The following is a 27,668-nucleotide window of genomic DNA, read 5'->3' as shown; positions in this document are numbered from 1 at the left end:
TGTGTGATGGCACAGGTCACACACCCCTAGTTACGGCCCTAATCCACTATGTATTTTTACTTAAATATATAATTACAATTTTGTCCTTCAACCATAAAAAAATATATCCAGCATGATGAAATGGTAAAAGCACCCTGCTAAACCTTAGGAGACTTTTACAGAACACAACATTTACCAGCCTGCCTCAGCCGTACATTTTCCAAACTGCTGCAACTCTCTGCAACTGCAAATTACAGGATGACCTGATCAGGACAGTGAAACTAATACAAACAGAAACATGGAGCCTTATCAGGTCTTCCTGTAATTTACAAGAATATATACTGTTACTAGATAATAAATTTTTGGGGGGACACTAATTACTTGCGCCTTTGGTTTACAACTTTATGCAGCAATATCTAAAGGGTTTTCTATTTTCCCCATTATTACAAACAGGCAACATTTAGATGCCATATAAGAATTTAAGGATAATGCCGATAGCCTTTTATTTATTTGCTGTGAAGATAACTTTGCTCTGGAGAGATTTCAGGTTAGAACAGTAAGAACCGTACTCGGCTTACAGAGTGCTGGGAATAATAATACAAAAATATCTATTTTCCGCACAGCTGTGGTTTCTTTATGCTGCAGCCAAGAAAATAAATATTAATGTAACATATTTTGTGAGTAGTAAAGAGAGTTTATAGTTGTTAAGGCTTTGTGAAGATCAGTGTTAATTAACATGGTTAATAAAAATGTATTAAACCATCATTAAGCCTAAAATGCGAGTTAATCTCTAGAAAGATATAGAACTCATTAAAGTTTTAGTTGTTTATAACTAAAGCCATTTGAGATTCACTACATAATTGCTTAGGACTGTTTTACTGGGTAGATTTAGTTAAACATTTAGCTGCAGAATTCAGTCTACCCGCGTGCATAAAAACTGCGACAAGCCAGTATAAAATGTTTATTGGACTTAGCGGTCCGCTGATATAATCTATTTTTTATGAAAAAATAGATAACATGCTGTATAGTAAAATAAAAGTATTGTTCTTAACAAAAAAGTTTAAAAAAAAAAAAGTGTAAAATTTGCCTTTTCAAGAGTTTTAATTATTCATATTTTACACATTTTTACAAATTCTCCTGCAACAAAATGGATAAAGCCATAAGACATCAGCGCTTTACCGTCTACCTGAAACACAATAGAGTGCGTGACCTTGTATGTCATTGATGGCCTCATTTCATACTTGCCTTATTTTGAAAATGCATTTCAGGGAGATTGTGACAGCTACATCTGGGAGGCGTGCCATAAAACTGACTTACATCCAAATGTAAATGAGCCTCAAATCAGTTAGTAAGATCTACATGTTGATGAATACTTTTCAGAAAAATACAGGTAGCCATAGAGATCATTTTGCCTTATAACCAAATGATACTAAATCCCATTTGAATGTATATATCAGTTTTTATTTATATATAACAGCTACATAATGGGGGTAATGTGCAATCAGGGAGATTGCTAGACTCTTCATGGAGTCAGGAAGACTGCTACTATTTCAGGTAGTCTCCCTGGCAATCAGGGAGAGTTGGCAAGTATGCTTCATTTATCAACGAGTTTTATCATTAACAATGAGTGAGAAAACTTGTTTCCTATGATAATAGTGCATGGTGCACCAGCCAATCAACTCCCAACAGTCATCTGTTTGAAAAATGACAAATGGTGCTCCAGCCAATCAGCTCCCAACTATCATACGCAACGAGTTTTATCACTCGTTGTGAATGATAACTCGTTGATGAATTAGGCCCTGGGTATTAAATACAACAAAAATATGAGATATGGTAAGAACTTACCCTTGTTATCTCTATTTCTACGAAGTCCATAGGGTTCCACAGGATACCTTGGGTTATAGGTGTGACGTCAGTCGCAGGGCACCAAAGAGTTAAGCTTTCAGCCTCCCAGGATGCACTAGGTCCCCCTCCTATACCCCGCCCCCGGGCCAAGGCACCTCAGTTAGTTACCAAGCCATAGGCCGGAGGAGGAGAAGGAAGAGAGAGAACAAAGATCTGGACACATACAAGAATCACATTCTCACCAGAGGGAGACGGAAAACCGGTGACCAGAGCAAAGCCCATCTGCAGCACAGGTGCGACAGGGCGGGAGTCCTGTGGAACCCTATGGACTTCGTAGAAATAGAGATAACAAGGGTAAGTTCTTACCATATCTCATATTTTCTACTTCAGGGTCCATAGGGTATCCACAGGATACCTTGGGGATGACCCAAAGCAGTATCCTTTAAGGGTGGGGATGCTCCTGTGCTGAAAGGAGAATCCGCCGCCCGAAGGAAGCATCCTGAGAGGCGAAGGTGTCAAACCTGTAATACCTCACGAAGGTATGGACAGAGGACCACGTAGCAGCCTTGCAGATCTGGACTGCAGAGGCACCACGTCAAGCTGCCCACGAAGGACCCACAGACCTAGTGGAATGAACCTTCACAGAAGGAGGAACCGGCAGGCCTTCATGAAGATAAGCTTCAGAAATAGCCATACGGATCCAGGCTGCCAAAGTTTGCTTTGAAGCAGGCCAACCCTTTTTACGGAAGCCATAGAGGACAAACAAAGCGTCCGACTTCCTAAACGAAGAAGTGCGGTCAACATAAGTCCTTAAGGCCCGCACAACATCCAAAGAGGCCTCACCCACGGAAAGACCCGGTGAGTTAAAGGCCGGAACAACGATTTCCTCGTTAATATGAAACTGGGAAACAACTTTGGGAAGAAACTCGGGCCGAGTGCGGAGCACTGCCCTGTTCCCATGAAAAACCAAGAAAGGGGGTCTACAAGAAAGAACCCCTAACTCAGAAACACGTCTGGCCGAAGCAATCGCCAGAAGAAAAACAGTCTTAGCTGTTAGCCATTTAAGATCCACTGAGCCCAGTGGTTCAAACGGCGGTCCTTGGAGAGCCCTCAGGACCACAGCCAAATCCCAAGGCGCCACAGGTGGAACAAAGGGCGGCTGAATGCGGACAACACCTTGCATAAAGGTGCGCACATCCGGGATTGTAGCAATCCTACGGTGAAACCAGACAGACAGGGCCGAAACCTGTACCTTCAAAGAAGCAAGGCGAAGCCCATGATCTAGTCCCGCTTGCAGGAAGGCGAGAATCCGAGACAGACGAAACTCCCGCGGTGCATAACCTCTCGGTCGACACCACTGGAAGAACGTATGCCACACGCGATGGTATATCCTCGCGGAAGACGGTTTCCGAGCTCGCAACATGGTACGCACCACAGAGCTGGAAAACCCCCGGGACCTCAGCATGGCCGTCTCAACAGCCACGCCGTCAAAGACAGCCGAGTCAGGTCCGGGTGACGACAAGGACCGAGACAAGAGGTCCGGTTGTAGCGGCAACCGCAGAGGACTGTCCACGGACAGACCCTGAAGGTCTGAGAACCAGTGCCGTCTGGGCCACGCGGGAGCCATCAACAGGAGCGTCCCTCCTTCCTGTTTGAATTTCCGGATTACCCGTGGAAGAAGGGATACCGGAGGGAACAGATATGCGAACCGGAACGTCCACCGGACGGACAGAGCATCCACCAGAGACGCCCCTTCGTCTCTTGTGTGAGACCCGTACACCGGCAACTTGTTGTTGTGCCGGGACGCCATTAGGTCGATCTCTGGAAGACCCCATCTGTTCATCCGGGTGCAGGGACCATTCCCCCGGATGAACGTCCTGGCGACTTAGAAAGTCCGCCTCCCAATTGAGCACTCCCGGGATGAAGACCGCTGATATGGCCGGAAGAATGCGCTCCGCCCAAACCAGGATCCGAGACACCTCTACGAGAGCCGCCCGGCTTCGGGTTCCTCCTTGCCTGTTTATGTAGGCCACGGTGGTAGCGTTGTCCGACTGGACCTGTACCGGGTGACCCTGGAGAAACCGATGTGCCTGCTGGAGAGCATTGAAGACTGCACGGAGTTCCAAAATATTGATTGGAAGCTCCGCTTCTGTCGGAGTCCACCTGCCCTGGAACAGATGTGGACCCGAAACTGCTCCCCAGCCCCGAAGACTGGCATCCGTAGTCAACAGGACCCAATTTGGAATCCTGAACGGACGTCCCTCGCTAAGGTGGGTCGTCTGTAACCACCAAGCAAGGGACAGGCGAACCTCCGGTGTGAACACAATCGTCTGGGACTTCAGAGACTGAGGCAGCCCGTTCCACTTTGACAGGATAAGGTGCTGCAGAGGTCTGGAGTGAAACTGGGCATATTCCACCATGTCGAACACCGACACCATGGAGCCCAGTAACCTCATCGCCGAGTGTAGAGACACCTGGCGGCTGTGCAGACAACTGCGCACCCTTGACTGCAAAGCAGAGATCTTTTCCTCTGTCACAAAGATCTTTTGCTGTCCCGAGTCCAATAAGGCTCCAAGATGCAGAATCCTCCGAGACGGGATTAGAGTGGACTTCTGCCAGTTGATTAGCCAGCCGTGCCGTTGCAGCAGGGCAATGGTCAGGTCTAAGTGGCGTAACAGGAGCTCTGGAGATCCCGCCACCAATAACAGGTCGTCCAAGTACGGCAACATGCGGACTCCCTGCAGCCGCAGAGAAGCCTCCATGACCGCCATCACCTTGGTGAAGACACGTGGTGCTGTCGCCAGGCCAAAAGGTAACGCCCGAAACTGGAAGTGGTCGCTGCGGATTGCAAACCTGAGGAACTGTTGATGGCGCAAAAGAATAGGGACATGCAGGTAAGCGTCCTGTATGTCCAATGACACCATGTAGTCCCCCGGTTCCAGCGCCAGAATGATGGTCCGTAGGGTCTCCATCCGAAACTTCGGTACCCGCAAAGACTTGTTGAGTGCTTTGAGGTTGAGAATCGGACGATACGACCCACTGGGTTTCTGTACCAAAAAAAGATTTGAATAGAAACCCTGGCCCCTCTGGGAGAATGGAACAGGCACTATAACTCCAGCCTGGAGCATAGTGTGCAATACCTTCCGCAGCTCCGTAGCCTTGTTCCGGTCTGATGGTAGACCCGTGGTGAACAATCGAGCCGGGGGTCTGTGCCGGAAGGAGAGGGCGTACCCGTGGGAGACCACTTCCAGAACCCAAGTGTCTGTCGTAGTGACCGACCAACACTGGGCGAACTGCAGCAGGCGGCCTCCCACCCTGGGATCCCCCAAAGGGAGGCCCGGACCGTCAGGCCGAAGGCTTGTCATCTGGCTTGGGGGCCGGACGTCTGGTACTCCATGCCTGCTTCCGGGGCTTGACCGATTTCCTAGGGCCAGCCTGACAAGGAAACGACTGTGGTTTGGGCCTGCCCTGGGCCCTAGATGACCGAAAGGGCGATGGTCCTGAACCAGAAGGAGCAGCGGCCGACGGGAGACAAGCAGATTTGGCTGCCGCCAGCGTGGCCACAATCTTACCCAGATCCGGACCGAAGAGAACTTCTCCGGTAAACGGCAAGGCTTCCAGACCCTTCTTGGAATCTGCGTCCGCCTTCCAGGATCGCAGCCACAAGGTGCGACGAGCAGCTACCGCTGCTGAAGAAATCCTAGACACCAGAGTACTAATGTCTAGAGCCGCCTCGTTGATGTAGGTGGCCGAATCACGGAGATTGCCAATCAACTCCGCCTGTTCGGCCGGACAGTCGGATTCAAAAGAAGCCTCTAATGAATCCGCCCAGCGCTCCATCGCTCTGGCAACCCAGCAAATGGCCATAGCCGGCCGTGCTGCCCCCCCTGCAAGGGAATAAGCGGACTTCAGGCAGATTTCTACCTTGCGGTCTGTAGCATCCTTAAGGGAGGACATGGATGGCATCGGCAATGTGGCACTACGGACAAGACGGGTCACGTGAGAATCCACCTGTGGAGGGGATTCCCACTTAGCAAAATAATTATCCGCGAACGGATAAGCCACCGCCAGGCGTCTCTGCGGCTGGTATCTTTTGTCAGGTTGTTTCCACGCCTCCTCTAAATGGTCCACCAACTGACCCGAAAGAGGAAAGACTGTGGCATCGCCCTTCACATCTTTGAAAAAGGCATACTTAGATTTAGCCGCTGGGGGAACTTCGTCCTCAATCACCAAGGCTGTGCGGACCGACCGAATAAGTCCAGGAATATATACTTTGGACTTAGCATCAGCGTCCTTAGTATGGAGAGGTTCCTGATCGTAAGGATCCAGAATCTCCCCATCATCAGACGTCCCTTCATCATCCTCATAAGGAGCGGACAGGGACGCCACCGGCCTTTTATGAGGCCGCATCACAGACTCCCCTTGCAACACATCCGACAAGTGCTGTACAGAACTCGTCAGGGAGTTAACCCACGCTGGCTCCTGAGAACCCGGGAGCGGGGAAATAGGGAGACTGTGGGGTACCACCAATTGTCGTGGTAACCCCTGCATGGGTGACGACACCACAGACTGCTGGGACAAACCCATCGGAGTAAACGCGGGCTGCGGAGCTAACTGGCCCACTAAGGCTGTTAACGCCTGAGCGAAACAAGCCCAGGGCGGCTCCTGTACCGGTGCTGTAACCGTAATAGGCCGCGCCATGGACAAACACTGCCGGCAAAGGCCCTCCGCGCTACCCTCCCCCTCCGCTAACGGTACTTTGCACGTGGTACACTGTAGCCGGAGGGGAAAATCACTTTCAGACATGATGGCACCACGTATGTGACCTCTCTCACCAATTAAGTATTAAATAGGCGAGAGACCACCCTGCAGCACCGCACTGCAAGGGCTTTAGCAGAAAGAACAGGGACAGTAATAAAGCTGACAGTTTTGAGAAGATAAAGTTACAGACAACAGCGCTAGCACAGTCACATACAATGCAGAGAAATAACAATTCCTGCACTAACAGCGCTGATCGCTCAACTACACAGACACAGGGCCTGGTAGGACACAGCGCTGCATACACAGACCTGAGCCACAGCGGAGGAGAGGTATGCGGGGGGACCCAGACCACGATGCTTCCTTCCAGGCTTCCAGCAGCGTTCACCATGCGTTGCAGAGAAGATGGCCGCCGAGGAGCAGAGAGAAGCTGGCCTGGGAGAGGAGCGCTGACACAGGACCAGTCAGCACAGTGCAGAGAGGGCTGTGTGCAGCGGGGGAGGCGCCGGCTGTGAGACAGGGAAGGCGCGCTCCCCTGGCATGCATTTAACCCCTGGGACGCCGCAGCGCTACCGCTCTGCTGCGGTCCGCTGTCCCACGGGGGTAGTGGAAGCGCAGGTTGGTCGCCTGGCTCCACGCTGCAGCCAGTCCCCAGGGAGCCCCCTGCCCGGGGACTTAGGACCATGTGATCAGCGGGGACCCACCACGGGACCCCGCTGCTTACCTCTGTCCCCCTTGAATCCGGCCATGGTCCGGAGCATCTGGGGTCACCGCTAGCTGTGACCCCAGACGCCCACCAGCATCCCCGGATCAGTACCGGCGTTCTGGTACCGGCGGGGTGTAGGGAAGACAGCATGGACGTCAGGACTTACTGTCCATGCTGTTCATCCAGATGTGCAGCCACAGCTGCATGAAGAAAAAGCTTCAGGGGCTCTTCTAGCCCCCACTCCAACAGGTGCACCATACTCCGGCCAGGCACCAAACTAAACTGGGGTGCCTTGGCCCGGGGGCGGGGTATAGGGGGACCTAGTGCATCCTGGGAGGCTGAAAGCTTAACTCTTTGGTGCCCTGCGACTGACGTCACACCTATACCCCAAGGTATCCTGTGGATACCCTATGGACCCTGAAGTAGAAAATAAAACTCTTTTTTACACTACAATATACAGCTCTATTAAGTATAGTTTTAAATCCTAATTTTGTCTCAATATCCCAGCAGCGAAATATGTATAAAAGAAAACATATGTGAAATTGATTTGATACTTATATATTTTCTGTAGCGCTCAGCAAGTTTTGATTATGAGGAGAGGACTTTACACACAGTGCTATATACTTCCCATCTGCTTAGCTTAAAATATAGAGGACAATCTAACCACATTATTCTGCACTAGAATATTCTGCTAGATTTTGAGCATATTCAGTGTCTAATTCTCTATAGCCTCTGAAATTAGCTACCTCAGTGGTGCCACTGGTTATAAGTATTCTCTCTGCTGCATGCTGGTGGACAATGTATAAAGGGGGGAAATGAAACGAGCATTCTAAAGTGAGGGAGTGCTGTCAGCATCACATTAAATATTGAGAATATTCTTCCTTGGTCACACCATAGCCGGTCCTCTGTCAAAGCACTTCATGCAGCTTTTTTGACAGCGCTCCCCAGTTACTGTCTTGTTAACCAGACTGAGGACTGAGCTTAACATCCCATTAAAATGCCATGCTTTCTTAATGGGAGAAAAAAAAAAATCAGCATTCTAAAACACCCATCTGCTGCCCATGTTTCAGGCATATGGAGTATTAACTCTTTGTGTATGGTTTCAGATAAATAATTTAACATTAATCCTGAGGGGAAAAAGGGGAGGAATCTGCTTTGCAGAAGGGTTAGTGATGTTTTGTCTTTATTTCAAGTTATATTAAGTATCCGATAGGCAAACGTAGGGGGGTATCTGGTTGCCTGGAAACCCCCTCCTTAGCCCACACCATGATGACCACAATAGAAATGTCATATAATACTAAAGCTGCATGTTTTTAAGATCCCCTCAATGTCAAAATTGAAATAATTAGCAGCACCTGTTGATCTTTTAAAATGTGTGAGCCAGTAATGAATAAACTTGTGCACCTACAAGGAGATCTAGAAAACATGCACTGTTAGGGGTGCACTGATATAGACCATCTATAGGGTCAATTATTAATACTATTTAATAATACATTATCCAGTGCATAAGAAGACCAATGTGTACATAGATATCCAGAGCAGTGCAAGGTTCTCTTGGTGCTCCCCCAGACTCCCAAACTTGCTCAAATGATCTGCAATGGAGCCCACATCTGAAACAAAAACATTCAAGCTCTACTTCCGGTTATAATGGTACACTGTGATCGCTGGTCCTGTTCATGTGAGAATAATTACATACATTATACTTCGTATGACGTATATTATAGCTGGTTAAGTGCTTATTTTAGAGCAAGTGTGGCCAGTCCATGAAGAGGGCATCTCTTCATGGACTGGCCACACTTGCTCTAAAATGAAGCATTTGGAAACCACCCTCTAGAAATCCTGCGTTTGCCACTGCATCCAATAGTAGTCAGTGAGCAGATCATGACCACATCAGGAAGCCTGGCACCTGTGCTGCTGTCACTCTGTAATCAGGGGAAGTTCCCCTGGTTTAGGAGGAGGAACTGCAAGATTTCCCATTGAAAAGGAGAATATAGACAGATGAATATGGGGAACGAAAGGAAGAGGGGGTGAGCAGCATCACATCTGGCCTTGAAGGGTACATAGTAGTAGATGTGCGTACCTACTCTTGTTTCCAGCAGAATACAAGAAAGTAATAGTAGGAGTCTTGTAGTTACAAGTGCCATATTCATCATACTCTGCAAATAATGGAAAGAGGATGCTACAAAATCTGTAGCAGGCTGGGTGGCAGCTTTGGAAGTAGTGGGTGCTGGGATCCAAGATATATGTCTGGAATAGCTGCCATCTAGGCTGTCCCCTGAAGGCTGGGAATCCAAGACATCATTTGGCCGGGGAGCTGGAGAGACCTCTGCCACCCTTGTGATGTCATGCGAGTTCCCCACGGGGGCTCACTCAGCCTTACTCGAGGGCATTAGTGAAGGAAGGGAATCTCCAAGTTTGTTTGAGTCTAGGTAAAAGATTGGAAGAGGTCAGCCCGAGGATAGGGAGGAGGTGTGCTTGAAGTGAGGTGTCGGTGATCCTATATAATAAAGAAGGGCAGATGGCCCAGTGCCATTCCCTGCCTAATAAGAGGCAAGGTATGAGCAGGGGGATGTCGTCAGCATCCCGATGCCCAGGATCTCGACGGTCATCAGAGTACCAGCTCTGGAATCCTGATACTAACTATTAGGGTTAGGGGTTAGGTTTAGGCACTAGAGGGAAGCTTAGGGTTAGGCTGCAGGAGGGGTTGATTAGTGTTAGGCTGCAGAAGGGTTGGAGTAAGGGTTAGAATACTTACCAACATGCATCGGGACGTTGACCATCAGGACTCCGGAGCCAGCATGGTCACAGTCGGGCCTCTGACCACCGCGATTGTGTACTCAACCTGGAGCAGGTCAGGACGGAAAAATAAAGTGGAGGCTGTAGCAACTGGTTTGGGGTGAAGGATCAGCTGGCAAAAATGGCCAGGCCACCAGCAAGATATCCTCTAAGACCCCACTTGCAAACAGGATGATGTTGGGTTCTTAAAAAAGAATGCAGGTAGTTTCTAAAGTAAAGAAGCTTTGCAATAAGCCTTGCATTAAAATGTTATCAACATCCCGCCGAATAGGATTTAATAGATATTGCAATGTAGAAGGGTGCAGTGCACACAAAAAATTTGAATATTGATACATCTCGCACCAAGTGAGAATAATTAGCTGGGGTCAGTTGCAAACAGATACTGAGAAGTAGAAGATGGCACACCTGGGTTATATCAATAGGATGGGCTGTATGGTCAGACATTAACATGGGGACATTATTAATGTGCATATACAGCCCATAGCAACCAATCTGATTCTACATAAAATTTATCTAGCACAATCTGTGTAGTTCTACAACATCTGTGGGGCTGCTTATTGCCCACCCCTCATCTAGAAACTTATAGCTATAATCCGGTTGGTTGCTATGGGCAACATCTCCACTTCGAAAAACCTGCACTTTAGTAAATATACACCTTATTATAATGGCCAGTAGAAATCATGAGATGGGCAATTAGTTGGGTACAGTGTACATGACCCATAGAATTTAGTTATTGTGGTGAATGAGGCAGAGTGGACAACTGATAGGGTAAGGTTTACACAACTGTTATAAGCCACTTTTACAGTTCATTACTGATGGGGGTCCCGCCCGCCACTAAGCAGATGCAATGCAGTGTCTCCCCGGCCTCAATAATGGATGGTTCCGCTGGTTGCTATGCAACCAGGGAATGCCTGGGCAGCTGCAGGGGATTGTGGTCCTGGCCGGGATTAGCAGTGTCTCACAGGGCTTCATGCTCCTGGCTATTGTAGCCTGTGCCGGGTTTGCCTCTAGCCCTGACCAGGGGCGCCGAGGGGGGGCGAGCGGGTACTAATTACCCGGGCTTGCTGAAGGGGCCCAGCATCGCTCCCCCCCCCCCTCTTCCATCACTGCAGCCCAGCACACACTGCTGTGTGCTGGGCTGCACTGGGAGACTGCTCGCGGCTGCTAAGAAGCATCCACAGCAGTCTCCTATGCCTGTTGGGGAGCAATCAAGCTGATCACGCCCCCCACTGGTTATGCACCAGGCTGCGGGGGCTCACTGCGCCCCCTCTCCAGCGTGCAGCGCTGAAAAACTTTTTTTTGTAACCTAAGGGGGAGTGACCACGCCTCCCTCAATTAGGCCACACCCCCTTTTTTATCTGGGCCCGGCTCAGCTCTTGGCGGGCATGGCCCTGTCTCAGTTGCTAGTTATTAGAACTGTTAGGCTCTGAACTACTGTTACTACATTTGCCCCTGCTGCAATTACCACCCACAGACTACTCCATCATTAGCCCTGCTCAGCGAACATGTCCATTATTTCACTTTTGTCTGGTTGCATCTCTCCAGCCCTGTTATTTACCTTGTGGCTCTACAGCTGTGACTTATAGTGAGGTGTCAGTCCTGCCTCAATTATTGTTCCTCACATTCCAGTACTGCGATCTGCTGATAATTATAAGCCCCTACTGTCCAGAAGGTTAAGACCTGGTGGAATCCTAAGTACCGGTGAGTATTTAACTCTAAGGGAACAACATGCGATTGTTATAAGCAGAAGTCCTTCCTACTGTGACTCTAGGAATTATTTGGGAGAAACATAACAGCAACCCTTTGGAATTTGATTATTGTGCATGTGATCAGTGGCCCTATTAAGCATTTAATTGCCAGATTTGTCCATCTCCGTAAGGCTAAAAGATTGGAAATTAACAACACTAATCACTTCACATAATTAATTAATCTAGTGCACCTGGCATATTTCACTTAAAACTAATTTTGTCCACAATAATATCGGAAAAAAGCAAAGCAACTATTCTTGATAAATTAGATGTAGAGATTAAAGGTTAAGAGGTTTTATTACTTGCATTACATTTACAGTTATGTAATATGTTTATACGTGATGTAGTCATTCATAATGTCGACAACACAGGCAATGTGTCAACATTGTCAGAATGTTGACACGTGAAATGTCTACATTGTCAGAATGTCAACTTTAGGGTTAGGCTGCCGATGGGAGGCTTAAGATTGGGCTGTAGGGGAAAAGGTGTTAGGAACTAGAGGGTGGGTTAGGATTAGGGTAGGAGAAGAATACTTACCAGAATGCTGCAGGTCTGACCCAGAAATGAGAGTCACATGACCACCAAGATCCGGAAGCCGTGCTGGAGCCGCTACAGCTGTTAGGAGCAGGTAAATCACTGCTGGGCCAATGGGACTATACAGTATGTCAACATTCCATCATCTTATCAATTATGACATATTAAAAGTTATATTTTAAAATTACAATAGATTTACATTTTTAGAGTGCTCACCAAACAGAGTTCTTTTTTCTCTTTTTTCTAACATTCCATCACTGTTTACAAAAGGAATGTCGAAATTAGGACCATGTGGACATTATCATGTTGACATTATTACTGTCGACATATGATTCCACACCCTTTTACACAGTATTTGTGTTCAGTCAGGGAACAAAACAATGTATTTTTACTCCCACTGCAGTGTAGTTTATCAATAATACAATATTTACACAGGATCCAGTCAGGTTACCGGCCGCCAGAATTCAGACACTGAAAGCCCAACAAGGGACTAAAGATAGTTGTCGAAAACTAAATCCTGGGAGGGTTAGGGTTAAGCACCACTAGAGAGAGCTTAGGGTTAGGCACACCACCTGGAGAGTTAGGTTTAGGGTGAGGCACCAACTTGGGGAGGTTAGAGTTAGGCACTATGGGGGAAGTTAAGGTTAGGCACCACTAAGGGAGGGTTAGGGAGAGGGGAGGGTTATGGTGTTTACCAGCCCCAGTCTTTTACCCAGCTATCAGTCTTTCACTGTCGGTATTGATCCAGCAGCTATTCAGCCGCCGGGATTACATACCGATTCCATTTACACTATGGGGGAGATTAAATTAATAGTAAGGGCAATTTCCCGGAGGAAAACCTTGCTCATTTTTATATTCAAACATTAGTCTTCTTTAAATGGCGATTTAAAAATGTCCCTTAATTTCCTTAGTGAAATACTACAATGAAAAAAAAAAAAGTAATATGAAAAAAGTGTTTTACTCCACTTTGTGGTCACCTGTTACTGTATAACAAACTTGATATAATAGATAATTTTGCCAGACTATCCGTAGCCCAGATCACCGGTCTAAAAGCGGAGACGTAGCTTCCTTAGCGGAGCCTTCCCCAGCTGGTTTCTGCCTGCTTTTGTGACTCTTGTGGCTTTGCTGTCGGTTTGCTACTGGGCTAGGCCCAGGGATGTGCAGTAAAGGCAGAGCCTCCCCTGTCATACTCCTGAGGTTTGATATAAAAATGATTAGAATAATACAAAGAAGATATTATTAACATCTTTTGTATATTGTAATCATTTTTATAGTTAACTCTCACCAGCTTTGTGGAGCTCCCTGGGACTGCAGGGAGACGAGAGATGAGGCAGCAACAGCTCAGCTTCACTTCTGTATGTCAGACACTGCTTGCAGAGCATGCGGGTGGTGCTGCACAGTAAGAGAGCTAATAGAGGCATGCCTCTGAGTATGGGGGCCGTGACCTCACCACATGTCACTGGCTAGGTCAGGGTAAGATGGGACTGGCAGTGCATGCTCAACTCCTTGTTCATTAGTTACGGTTGGAGCTGTCAGCAGAGAGTAAGTGCATGCCATGTAGCTCTGATTGCACATGTCATAGATGGGCAATGCTCAGCTCCCCAGAGCCTGGCCCTGAAGAGGTAGTGGTTACCTCTTCAGGGCCGCCAGACTCTGGAAAGCTGAGCATTGCCCATTGCCAATGACATTGACTGTGCTAGTCAATGTCATTCTACACACACACTGACCTGGTTAACAGATACGCTCTGCACTGGAATCCTGGGCATCTAGAGCAGATGCTACAAACATTATGAAAAATATTTTTTTATATTATATATTTAAATATGTTTAAAAGGAAAAAATGTTTTACTTAATTAAAAAAAATCATTGCCATACTATGATGTTGCTCAGAGTGTTGCAGCAGTACATGTACTACCACAATTTCTTGCTAATAAGGCTTTTCCCAAGTTTTGCATGACAATATCGCATCAGGTGACCAACAATATGTTTATTAGATTTGAGGCTTGGCATTAGGGATAAGCCCCATCTCTGGCTAGAACATGTGGTTAAGGCATTTTCTCCCTATAGCATATAGACCCTATGGTGTACTGTATATCAACTAAAGCACAGGTTTTTAGAAGGGGATATGTTGCCCATAGCAACCAGATTCTAGCTATTATCCTCAAGAATAGGGGTGGGCAATAAGCAGCCCCCAGCTGTTGTAAAACTACACATCCCAGCATGCCCTGCCACAGGATTGCTATTTGGCCATGCTAAAATGCAATGCATGCTGGGATTTGTAGTTCAACAACAGCTGGAGAGCCACTTATTGCCCACCCCTGTTCTAGAAGGTGCTAGATAAATGTTAAGTAGAATCTGATTGGTTTCTATGGGCAACATCTCCACTTCTAATAACCCACACTTTAGTAAATATATCCACTATATTTCTTATAAACCAGAGGTATCCACACTTTTTTCTGCCACAGCTATTAATGAAGGGCCTCAAAAAAAATTCTCAGTTAGCCTCTCAGCAATTAGGTTAGATTTGTTTGCTGATAACATTTTATTCACAAACGATTACAAATATTTTAAAATACATTTTTTTACTAATTTTACAAACTGTGATGAGATGCTGTATTAATGTGAACACTGGAGTTGTGATTACATGATGTGCATCCTTATATGCTAGCTCACAACCCCCTCTCATGAATTTATATGCCAGCCTAGAGTCCGCTGATTCTGGACGAGAGGGGCAGGACGGACTGGAAAGTGAACTGTAGAAAGGGCAGCCAGACTATGAGATCGCCAGGCTATACCAAGCATTTAACACTGCCCTGAGCTTCGGAGGAATCCATGATAAGCAGAGGGGATGGGCCGCATTTGGCCCGCAGGCCACAGTTTGATATAAACACATGGGGTCTGATTCAGTGATGGACACGGCTGCGATAATATACAAATCAACTTTCCCCTGTGTGAATGTGCAAGCAGTGATACACACACTTTCAGCGTCTCTGCATGTAATACCGCTGGTGATCAGGGACACGCCACCATTGGTGCATCATCAACACTCGCATCAGCCCTATGGCAGGTGTAGTTTCTCCATCTGAGAGCACGGCCTCTGCGGCTGTGCATCTGAGAGCACGGCCTCTGCGGCTGTGCATCTGAGAGCACGGCCTCTGCGGCTGTGCATCTGAGAGCACGGCCTCTGCGGCTGTGCATCTGAGAGCACGGCCTCTGCGGCTGTGCATCTGAGAGCACGGCCTCTGCGGCTGTGCATCTGAGAGCACGGCCTCTGCGGCTGTGCATCTGAGATCACGGCCTCTGCATCTGAGAAGAAGACAGCCATTCGCGGACACTCCCATAACACGACCATGTAACAGATTTTTTATAAATTAATTTCAGGCCAACTCCTAGTCACCGTGTACACTCAAGACTTTATGGAGTTGCAAATAATCGCTCAATTATGTGAACATAATTAAGGCCCATACAGTCATTCTTTTATGCTATACGAGTTCAGTTGATCTGTCCTTACTTGTACCGATTCATCATGAACACTACGTTTTATCTTGGTGAAACTTTAACTTGCAACAATTTAACTTATATCCCTTTCAGACAGAGGAAAGGACCTGGTAATTTGCCAGGGCAAGCCGGGTCAACACAAGTCCTTTTTCTGTGTGGAAATTTGAGACTTCAACCTGTTTGCTACCAAGGTTATTCCCGGGAAGCCTCCTGTGTGAAAGGCATGACCCGAGTCATGGCTAAAAGGAGCTGATTGGAGGGCGCAGTGGGGTCTTGGAGATTACATAATCTCCAAGGAGTGACAGAAGACTCAGGTCACTGGAAGACCCTGGTTTGAATGGCGACAACTCGGTGTGAAGGGCGGTAAGTACTGAAACCAGCTTAAAGCTGGGGTTTCTGTCCGAAAGTGGTATTTGTAACAAATATATTCCCACTTTAAAACTGGGAACACACTGGAACGAAGTCGTTCCAATTTGGCCAAATCGGAACGACGAATCGTGCAGTGTGTATGAATGATATGCACGAACCCGTGGTTGCATGTGACGTAGTCAGGTTTGAAGTGCTGTACATCAAACCTGACAATACCGCATGTGGCGCCATGCAGTGTAATGATTGATCATTCAGTCATTCGTTACATCGTTCTGATGTGTACCCAGGATCCCATATGTCAGATCGGTCAGGTACACATCGCTCAGTGTGTACCCAGTTTATCAGTTTGTCATTCTTACTTTTGGAACATTTTCATTAGAATAACAATGGGACTAATAGGGAAATAAAGCATTAGCTGATATATCTGCACTGTATTGACATTTCATTACAACATGCAATAAATAGTTGCCCTATTTTTTTCTCAATACAAACTAAATGACAAATTTTATAGTTTGGTTGATACAATGATCTGTATAAATAAAGTCAGGGACTTTGGATAAACAAAGGATAACCAGCCGTAGAATCACACAATATTGCAGCTTCCTGTTTGCCAAATTTAGAGAAATGGAGATTAAGATGTTTATAGGAAGCATCAGGGAAACTTTGAGCCCATGTTATACTGCTTATCACAGGCTCCCAGCATCAGCAATGCATACTACTAACCAGAGGAAGCCTACCAGCAAGTACTGTACACACAGCATTCACCTTAGCAGCTTACAGGCAGCAGATAGCGAGTAGTAGCAGATTACAGGCAGCAGATAGCGAGTAGTAGCAGATTACAGGCAGCAGATAGTAAGCAGGTTGCAGCTTCCTCTTACCTCTCAGTGCTGCTGCCTGTCAGACTCCTCCATACTCTCACCAGAGAGAACAACATTTCCTATACACACTCCCCGCCCTGCAGTGCTGCTGATCTAACACAAGACCAGCCTTCAGCAGCCTGACTGAGTGGGAGAGCTCCTTACAGCGCCTGCCTGCTCAGTCCTCCTTCCTTGTTTAGTAGATAGACACTGACTGCACACACAGGTTCTTTCCCTGTAAAGTAAATACCCATAAAGTCACTCCCTTACCATAGTCAGTAATAACGATTTCTGCATCCATGTTGTTTTATAAGCGTGCTAATTATAGAAAGATGGTTCATAATCACATGATAATTATTTATATCACTGCTGTGACAAAGATGACCTTATTCTTTACTCGAATCAAAGTCATACTGGAAGCTGCAGTATATGGTCATTATGTCGACAATAACTATAAAGAAAGTCATTATGTCAACACTGCAATGTCAAACTGATCCATGTCGAAATGGTTAATATGTCGTCATGCTACATCTCAACACCTGCACCACCATTATTATAATTATTATTATTGTTTATTTATATGGCGCCACAAGTGTTCCGCAGCGCCTTACAAGGTACAGAACCAAAAAAGTGACTTTAAGCTGCATACACACACAACGAATTTTGTAAATGAAAATCGTTTACTAAAATCGTTCATTTACTAAATGTAATGAACGATTTTTTTGAACTACAAACGATTTTTGCATATTCCCTTAATGAAAATCGTTCAGTTGGTCAGTCTGACTGAACTACAAACTATAAACGTGAACGCGCATGAACGATAATCGTTCATCGTTATAGCTCAGAAACTGAACGATTTTTCAACGATTGAACGATAACCGATTTCATTAACGATAATCGTTCAAAAAAACGTTGTGTGTGTATGCACCTTTACAGTAAAATACAATACAATGAAGAACAAGGATATGGGTAATATACATTGATACATTGGTGGCCATAACACCGAATTAAGCAACAGAGCATAAGCACATACCGATGTGGTCACGATCTGATTTCTTGTCCAATTTCCTCATGAACTTTCACGGGAGCTCCCTTGCCGTCGTGATCACGATTTTGGAAAAAAGACACCCAATCTGTTTTACGATCTCGCGATTTATCGGATCGTACGCATGGTGAGATTGGGCATAACAAATCGTGAGTTAAAAAAAAAAAAAAACCAGGCTCTTGACTATTGGTGGGAAATTTAAATAGCCATAACAATGGGAGGGGCTATCTAGGGAGTATAAACAGCAGGCGCCCTTTAAACTCTGAGCCTGATTCTGACCCGATCGCGAGCGCTGAACGCTCGCAAGCGGGTTGATGGTGCCCTAGTTCGCATACGCACGACGGAGGCTGCTCCTTCGTGCGCATGCGCGAGACCCGCCGAGCGACGGGGAAGCCGTCGCTCGGGGTCTCGCACCAAAGGGGAACGCCTACCGTCTTGGTCCGGCCCCACTGACATCACTAGTGATGTCAGTGGGAGTGATTTTGGCTCTGATAGAGCCAAAATCACTCCAGGGCTTGCGGCCAACGAGAACCTACCGCAAGGGTCTCGTCGCAAGCCCGATGGTCGCGATGGTCTTGACCATCGCGACCATCATCATGGACGCTCGCATAAGCTGTGGGTGGTAACCCACAGCTATGCGAGCGTCCAAGAGGCCGCTCCAATTTTAGGTAGGCCGGCCCTGATTCAGAGCAAGCGCTCTGGTCAGAGCGTCCGGCTCTGAATCAGGCCCTCTGTGTACATTCTGCTCTGCTACTAGATGAGGCTTGGTGTATTCCTGCTGAATCCTGTACATTGCTACTGTGCTCTTTGTATTTGGCTTGCCTTTTACATAGTTTATTCTACCTGCAAGTGTGTGCTACCTACCTGCATTCTATCCTGTTCCTGAATTCTGTGCTGATGGATCCCTATCGGTATAGAGTGTTGGTCGCTGAAGCTGGAATTAGGAAGAGGGTCCAGCGAAGAAGGTCGAGAGCATGCTGGACAAAGGAGTGGCTGCTACAAAGGGATACCCGCTCTCACATGTCCCTGCTGATGGAGATCAAGGAGAACAACCCGGACGACTATCGTAACTACCTGCGCATGGATGATGCCACCTTCCAGGACACAAGGTGGCGGAGGGCAATCCCTGCTGTAGATAGATTGGTGGCTACCCTGAGGTACCTGGCTACAGGAAGGTCACTGGAAGACCTGAAGTTTGGGACCCTCATCTCACCTCAGTCCTTGGGCGTTATCATTCTGGAGACCTGCAAGACCATCGATAAAGTGCTGCAGTACCAGTAGTATTATTATTATTATTATTGTTTATTTATATGGCGCCAGAAGTGTTCCGCAGCGCCTTACAAGTAGAGATGTGCGGGTTCGGATTTACTCGGTTCTTATCGCCATTTTACCGCAAGTTCGGATTAGTTCGGATTTATTTTATTGGCTATCCAAAACACGTGATAGCCGATAGCCAATAAAATGCCGTTTTGAGATCCGAGTAAAACCGAGTAAATCCGAACCCGCTCATCTCTACTTACAGTTTCTGTGGAGTGGAGAGAATGGAAGCCAGACTGAAAAGGGTCAAGGAGGGAGTGGGAGATAAGAAAGCTGGTAAGGCGGTTGTAAAGAATACGCTCAAGGAGTTTGGATGCAAAAGGGAGGAGAGAGATGGGTCAGTAGTTGACGAGAGTGTTAGGATCAAGAGTAGTTTTTTTAAGAATGGGGGACACAAGGGCATGTTTGAATGCAGAAGGGACAGTGCCAGATGAGAGGGAGAGATTGAGGAGGTGGGCAAGATGGGAACAAGCACAGGGAAAGAGGTAGTGGAGGAGACGTGAAGGGATAGGGTCAAGGGGAGAGGTGGAAAGGGGGAGGACTGGATAAGGGCCATGACTTCCTCTCCAGATATAGGGGAGAAGGATGTTAGTGTAGGTAAAATGTAAGGGGAGGGATGACCCGGGAAAGGAGGAGGTATAGTGCTGGGGGACTGGTGGGATATGATATCCTGACGTATGGAGTCAAGTTTAGATGTGACGTAGGAAGCAAAGTCAAGGGCAGAGAGCAAGGAGGGAAGGCGAGGAGGGGATGGGCAGAGGAGGGAGTTCAGGGTGGTGAAGAGATGCTGCGGATTTGAGGACTGGGAGGAGATGAGGTGCTTGAAGTATGACTGTTTAGAGAGGGAAAGGGCAGCACTGTAGGATGATATCATAAATTTGAAATGGAGAAGATCTGCCTTAGAGCGTGACCTTCTCCACTGTCGCTCGGCAGTTCGGGAACACTTTTGCAGATATCTGGTGCATTTGGAAAGCCAGGGTTGAAGTGTGGATCTGCGAGGGTGAGTAGTGATAGCCGGAGCAACAGAGTCAAGAGCAGAAGTAAGGGAGGTGTTATATATGGAAGCAGCTTGTTCAGGGCAGGAGAGAGAGAGCAAAGGAGAGAGAAGCGAGTCAAGTAGGGAAGAAAAGGATATGGTGTCAATGTTACGCCTAGTGATAGTGACCTTGGGAGGTAGAGGGGGGAAGGGGAGAGGGATAAGTTAAAAGAGAGAAGGTGATGGTCAAAGAGGGGGAATGGGGATTTGGAATAATCAGAAATATCACAACGGTGAGTAAAGACCAGATCAAGCGAATGCCCACTCACATGGGAGGGTGAGGAGGTCCATTGTGAGGGTAAGGAGTTTGGAAGCAGAGAGTTCAGTGGGGATATCAATTGGAATATTGAAGTCACCTAAAATAATGGAGGGAAGGTCTGAGGAGAGAAAGTGAGGGAGCCAGGAAGCAAAGTTGTCAAGGAATTTGGAGGGAGGGCCAGGGGGACGGTAAATGATAGCTACTCGCAGGTGTACTGGTTGGAAAAGACGTATAGTATGAACCTCAATTGTAGAGAATGTAAGGGATGGTTCAGGGGGTATAAGTTGGTAGGTGTAACCAGGGGATAGAAGGACGCCAACACCACCACCATGGCGACCCCCAGGCCGAGGGGTGTGAGAGAAGGTGAGGCCCCCAGAGGAGAGAGCTGCAGCAGAAGTGGTGTCAGAAGGTGAAATCCAGGTTTCAGTAATGGCTAGGAGATGCAAGTTGTTGGAGATGAAAAGGTCATGGGTGGGAACCAGTTTATTACAGACTGATCTGGCATTCCATAGTGCACAGGATAAAGGGACAGAGTTTGTGGGAGAGATGTGAATGAGATTTTCAGGATTACAGTATTACAGTATTGTAAGGTAAGTAAAAAAAACACACCACACATTGGTTTCTTGTGTAAAGAAAAAAAAAATGTTTTTATTTTTTCACACGTAATGATTTAAATTGGATTTTTTAACTGTGCCAATAAGGCAGAAAACAGTGCTGTATAGCAGCCATCAGGTGTAAACAACACAACATTACTGTTCCATTAAGGCAGAAATCTGTTCTGCATAGCAGCTATTTGGTATAAAAAAAAATTGTTATTTTTATGCAGCAAAAAAAAGGCTGCACTGACCTGTAGGCAACCCAAAGTGTGCACTAAAATGTATGCAACATTATCACCAAATTTTATGAATCCCAATAGGTAGCTGGCTGTATGTGATAGGGTGGGTCAGACGCCATTTTGAACAGGCCAATACACACATGGCACAAGTATACATTGTGGCCCCGGCTTCCAGCAATGTGTACTTATGCCATGTGTGTAGTGACCTTGTCCAAACAGTGTCGTCACCACACTATCCCATGCAGCCGGCACAGATTGGGAATCATAAAATTTGGTGATATTTTTAAAAGCAAGAAAAAAATCACATAACTGTATAACGGGGCGATTCATCTTCTGCATCCAGCAGAGCATTAAATATGGTAGTGCTGCTGTTTGGGGTGCTGGGTGGGGGAGTAATATCTAACTGGGCTGGGGAGGCCTGACATAGGTGTTTGGGGCAGGGGAAAATAGCATAGGGTCAGCTATATAAGTTGAATTGTGGATATTTTTGCTCATGCATCTACTCAATAGGTCATAATTTAACCTTAGAAATTTTTTTGGGGTATTTTCATCAAATTTCCTCAAAGTGCTGTCTATATGGGCTGTAAAGTCATCTATAGAATCAGGAGGTTTTTGAAGCAGCCGTTCTGCATTGTGTAAAAATATGTCCTCCCGTTCCGTATGGTTCTCCTTTCTCCCCTGTTTTTTTTGTTTTTTTGGGGGGTTGTTGGGAAGAGGATGAGGGTCCAGGTGCAATGGGTGTTGCCAGTTGTGTATTCTCCACCTCACTGTCACCACCGAGCAGAGGTCCGGTGTAGATCCCAAATCAGGGTCTTGGGTGGGAGTCTATATAGGAAAAAAAGATCTAAAAAATATTATAGTCATGTTTTAACCCCTTTTTTACTATTTTTACAATTTCCTAACACCGTGGAGGAGTGGAAGAGCATCGCTGAAGATTTTGAACAACGTTGGAATTTCCCTAACTGTGGAGGAGCCATCGATGGGAAACACATCCGCATCAACCCACCTGCCAACACCAGATCATATTACTACAACTACAAAGGATTCTTCCGCATCGTTCTCATGGCAGTGGTGAATGCCACCTATGAATTTCTGTTTGTGGATGTCGGCAAGAATGGCCGTGCTTCAGATGGTGGGTCCTTCAAAGAGACGATTTTCTACCAGAATCACCAACAAAACCCGTAATTTGCCCTCACTGGACCAGGCAAAGCACAGCCTAAATTACGTTTCGTCACAGATGAGGCTTTTGCATTGCATGAACATGTGATGAAGTCATTTGCACAGAGGGGCCTGACCAGAGAGAAGAGGATCTACAACTACCGTCTATCCCGGGCACGAAGCATTGTGGAAAATGCGTTTGGAATAATGAGCAACCGCTTCCGCATTTTCCACACCACCATCAACCTACATGTGGATAAGATAGACTGGGTCATGATGGCGTGCTGTGTGCTGCGTAACTTTCTGCGAAGAAAAATGACCCAACGATGACCAGTCCCAGCTAGACCAGAAGATGTAGGACCCCTGGAAGACATTGGACATTTTACATCTGTGTCTGCATCACCAATTACAACAACATCCACCGTACATGCCAAAGAAGTGAGGGAGGAGTACATGGGCTATTTTAACGGACCAGGTGCTGTGCCATGACAGGAGGACTGTCTGTGAACTACTGACTAAATTGGACATTTTGGATTTCCCCAAAAAAACATTAAGGATTTTGGTTTAAACTTTGTCACTACTTACCAAGACTCTCCTGATGGTCCAGACACTTCTGCAACCTCCTCTTCTCCCTCGCGCTCAGCCATCAAGATGATAGATTCCCTTTGAGGTTCTTGATCACTGATGAATTACATCATATGGTAGTACCAGAGCGTGGGCTCATATATATCATCTGTGCCCGCTCCTGATCTTTTGGAGTCATCTGTCCTGAGGTTTTGAATCTTCTGCCGGACAGTTTTCAGGTCTGCATCAGTAATGTACTTTTTGGTATACTCCAAGAGCAGCTCTAGTACGGCCAACTTGTGCGACTTGTTGTGGTACTTCCGAGAACTGATCTTCTACAGACACTCTTTCGAGTGCAGGGTTTCGATGAATCCTGTAACGAACTCACATTCACTATCCATGGACATATCTATGAAGAGGAAAAAAAAGGACATATAATTATTAGTGTATATAGTTTTGTTATATTTTATGTTGTTATGGTTACATTTTTGTATGTTTTAATATTTTCTTTTTTACAGGTTTTATAAAGGTTTGGTAGGTATGGTATTGTATTCATGTTGTCTTTTACTGGAATGTCATGTGTTTGTTTTGTGGTATTTTAATTTTTTTCTTTGATTTACAGCATGGGTCTTCCATCTTTGGTCCTCCAGCTGTTGTGGAACTACAGATCTCAGGATGCCCTGCCACAGTTTTAGCATGCTGATATTTCCAAACCTTGGCAGGACATGCTGGGATGTGTAGTTCCACAACAGCGGACCAAAGATTGAACACCCCTTTTTTACAGGAATGATGTGTGTTTTTAAATGTAATGTTTCATGTATGGTGTTTTTTGGTTACAGTAAACACATGTTTTTTTTGTTTGTTTTTTAAGTTTTATTACTTTAAATGTAATTGTATTTTATCTGTATTGTATTTGATTGTAAACATGTTTTGACAAATATTTTATGTAATTTCAACATGAAGAATCTTCCTGCATTTGTTTATCTTGTTTGAATATATTTGTTTATTAATTTTTAAAAAAGTTGAATTGTTTTCTAATTTATTATTAGGTTGGCCCATGACATTGGTGGCCAGTTGGTTAGGTGGGTGGTACACATTGGTGGGCAGTGGGGGAGCTTAATGCATGACCCATCCACCGCCCGCCTCATTACGGCGGGCGGTGGCTGGGTCAGGCATTTATTACCTGGGGGCGCACATTGGTGGGCAGTGGGGGGGCACATATTGGTGGTCAGTGTGGATGCATTTAAACTTTAAACTGTACAAATATACTCACTAAACTTCCAACAAAACAACACTTCAGTGTGCAGGCTCCAATGTGCGTCTATCTTCCTTCATACACAATGCTGCACAAGATGGCAATGGGGCGTGCACAGGAAGCTGTCAATCAAATTACGCGTTGTGGAATGAATCGTACGATTCGTTGTGAGAAAAAAACCCTCACGATCGGCTCCCATCGTGATCCAGGTTGGCTAATCTGACCTACAGAACGGAAGATCAGAGGATGCGAGGTACGATGAGCGGGGACACGCATCGTGCTCGTGAGTATAAGCTCACGGTTTGGACTTATGTTACCCAATTCATTTTCACGATTCGTCGAAATCGGCCAAATTGGATGAAAAATCGCTATGTGTGTGGGCACCTTTAAGGTGCATACATTACACACACAACAACTTTTTAACGATTATCGATAACGATATAATTTATCGTTCAATCGTTGAAAAAAACGTTCACTTTCTGAGTTAAAACAATGAACGATTATCGTTCTTGCACGTTCACGTTTGTAGTTTAGTCAGACTGACCAACTCAACAATTTTCATTAAGGGAATATGCAAAAATCGTTTGTAGTTCAAAAAAATTGTTCATTAGACTTTAAAAAATCTGACAGATAATCGTTCAGCAAATCATTCAGAAAATCGTTGGTAACAAAATCGTTGTGTGTGTATACAGCTCAGGTGTTATGGTGCATACATACAGTCAGATTTTTCTTCAGATCTGAACGATAACGATTTTAAAAATCGTTCAATCGTTCATATTTTAAGGTAAATCTGACATGTCTGAACGATGAACAATAATCGTTCAAAAAATCGTTGTGTGTGTATGCACCTTAAACGTGCATACACACACAACGATTTTTTGCCGATTATCATTAATGATATAGTTTATCATTCAATCGTTGAAAAAATCGTTCACTTTCTGAGTTTTGTTTTTATCGTTCATGCGCGTTCACGTTTGTAGTTTGTAGTGCAGTCAGACTGACCAACTGAACAATTTTCATTAAGGGAATATGCAAAAATCGTTTGTAGTTCAAAAAAATCGTTCATTACACTTTAAAAAATCTGACAGATAAACAGACAGAAAATCGTTCATAAAATTGTTGGTAACAAAATCGTTGTGTGTGTATGCAGCTTTAGAAGTAGATGAAAATAAACTAAGGAGAAGCACAAGAGGGTAGAGGGCCCTGCTCGCAAGAGCTTGCATTCTCAAGGGGATGCTGACATGGTTAAAATGTCAACAAATGGCATGGCTATACAGTCATAATGTCGACAATACGTCTTAGGCTGATGTGTCGATATTTCAACATGTTGGCTTTATGGCACTGTCAACATGTTCCATGTTGACATTGTGCATGTCAACATAAACATGTTGACATGTACTCTGTTGACATTGAGGACCTCATTCAGAGTCGGTCATTGTGGCCGCACGGTCGTACACCACCGATGTTCGCTAAACTGCGCATGCGTAAAGTTCGCAATGCGCGTGCGCAAACTAGCTCTTACGATCAGAAATTTCTCTCTCCTTGAACACAGCCAGGTCGTTAGTTTGAGTGACAGAATGAACCGTTTGTGGGTGGTAACGGGAAGGTGCTTGAAAACGGCAGAGTGGAGATCCGAACGCAGGCGTGCCTAATTATTAGGGATGTGCGCCGGACCATTTTTGCCGGATTTGGATTTGGTTCTAATTCGTCGTTTGGATTCGGATTTGCCACACTGCGGTGACTGGCTTGGATTTGGATTTTTTTTAAATTTACAAAAAAAGCTAAAATCACATAAATTGGTCTTTTTTTTCTTCCTAGAGTATTATTAACCTCAATAACATTAATTTCCAGTCAATTTAAAACACCTCACAGCTTATAATATTGTTTTCAACATTATTGGCCAAAGGTTGCAGTGAGCAGCGGCACAACGACACAGACACCACAGTATAAAGCACATCTATGACACATTGCCACACAGCAGTGGCAGAAATGAAAAGTAGTGCACCCACCCAGTGGGGTACGGCCAGCAGAATCACAGTACTTGTTTACAAAGAGTCACAGTGCACAATCTTATTCACATTACACCACACATAGTGTCCCTGATTCACATTACACCATAAAGTAGTGTCTCATTTATGTTACGACACACAGTAGTGCCCCTTTTACACAATGCCCACAGTAGTGCCCCTTTTACACAATGCCCACAGTAATATGCCCCCCAGTAGTATGGCCCCCCAGTAGTATGGCCCCCCAAGTAGTATGGCCCCCAGTAGAGGCCCACCAGGAGCAGGCCCCCAGTATTATGCCCCCCAGTAGCAGGTCCCCCCAGTAGTATGCCCCCCCAAGTAGCAGACCTCCCCCCAGTAGCAGGCCCCCCAGTAGTATGCCCCCCCTAGTAGCAGGCCCCCCCCCAGTAGTATGGCCCCTGAGTAATATGGCGCCCCCAGTAGCAGGCCCCCCCAGTAGTATGGCCCCCAGTATTATGGCCCCCAGTAGTATGCCCCCCCAGTAGTATGGCCCCCCAGTAGTATGCCCCCCCAGTAGCAGGCCCCCCAGTAGAATGGCCCCCCCAGTAGCAGTCCCCCCCAGTAGCTGTGCCCCCCAGTAGCACACACATAAAAAAAAAAAACTTACCTAAATCCCCGCTCCCGCGCCGTCCGCTCTGCATCCACGCGCTGAGGAGGGAGCCGGAAGACGGAGCTCCTGAGTGAGCTCCAGCCGGCTCCCTCCGTGCAGCAGCCAATGAGAGTCTGTGTGACTCTCATTGGCTGCTGTAACAAACACACAGCTGCCACTGGCGGCTGTGTGTTTGTATCTGTGTAGGGCAGAGCGCTATCACAGCGCTCTGTCCTACACAATAGGAGCCCTGATGTCGGATTCTCTAGCGAGAATCCGACATCAGGCAACCGCCGTTCGGCCCCGAACGGGGATCCGAGTCAGACGGGGAACAGTTCGGGTGGACTCGGATCCCCTATGTTCGGAGCAGTACGTATTCCACAGAATCCGAACCGCTCATCTCTACTAATTATGCGAACGGCGTTTAATGGGAGTGCATAATTAACAAAGTAGTGTCATGGCACATGTGACATGGGTGGTTTGTACACTGACT

The 27,668-nt window shown here is 46.3% G+C and overlaps 1 protein-coding gene across 4 annotated transcripts in view; it reads right to left on the bottom strand.

Annotated features, from left to right (window-relative positions):
* Window positions 1-17,381, bottom strand: part of LDAF1 (lipid droplet assembly factor 1) — a 115,785-nt gene extending 98,404 nt beyond the window's left edge. The window contains exon 1 of one of the 4 annotated variants that reach the window (XM_088476163.1): window positions 17,361-17,381. The gene's annotated coding sequence lies outside the window, so the exon portion shown is untranslated. The other 3 variants (XM_088476161.1, XM_088476164.1, XM_088476162.1) reach the window with 3 other exon arrangements.
* Window positions 17,382-27,668: the final 10,287 nt, after the last annotated feature.

This window comes from Taudactylus pleione, unplaced genomic scaffold (assembly GCF_031769625.1).
Source record: "Taudactylus pleione unplaced genomic scaffold, aTauple2 ptg000184l, whole genome shotgun sequence".
In the NCBI taxonomy this organism is placed as follows: Eukaryota; Metazoa; Chordata; class Amphibia; order Anura; family Myobatrachidae; genus Taudactylus; species Taudactylus pleione.
The sequence above is the reverse complement of the archived record's forward strand: the minus strand, read 5'-3'. Positions and strand labels throughout refer to the sequence as shown.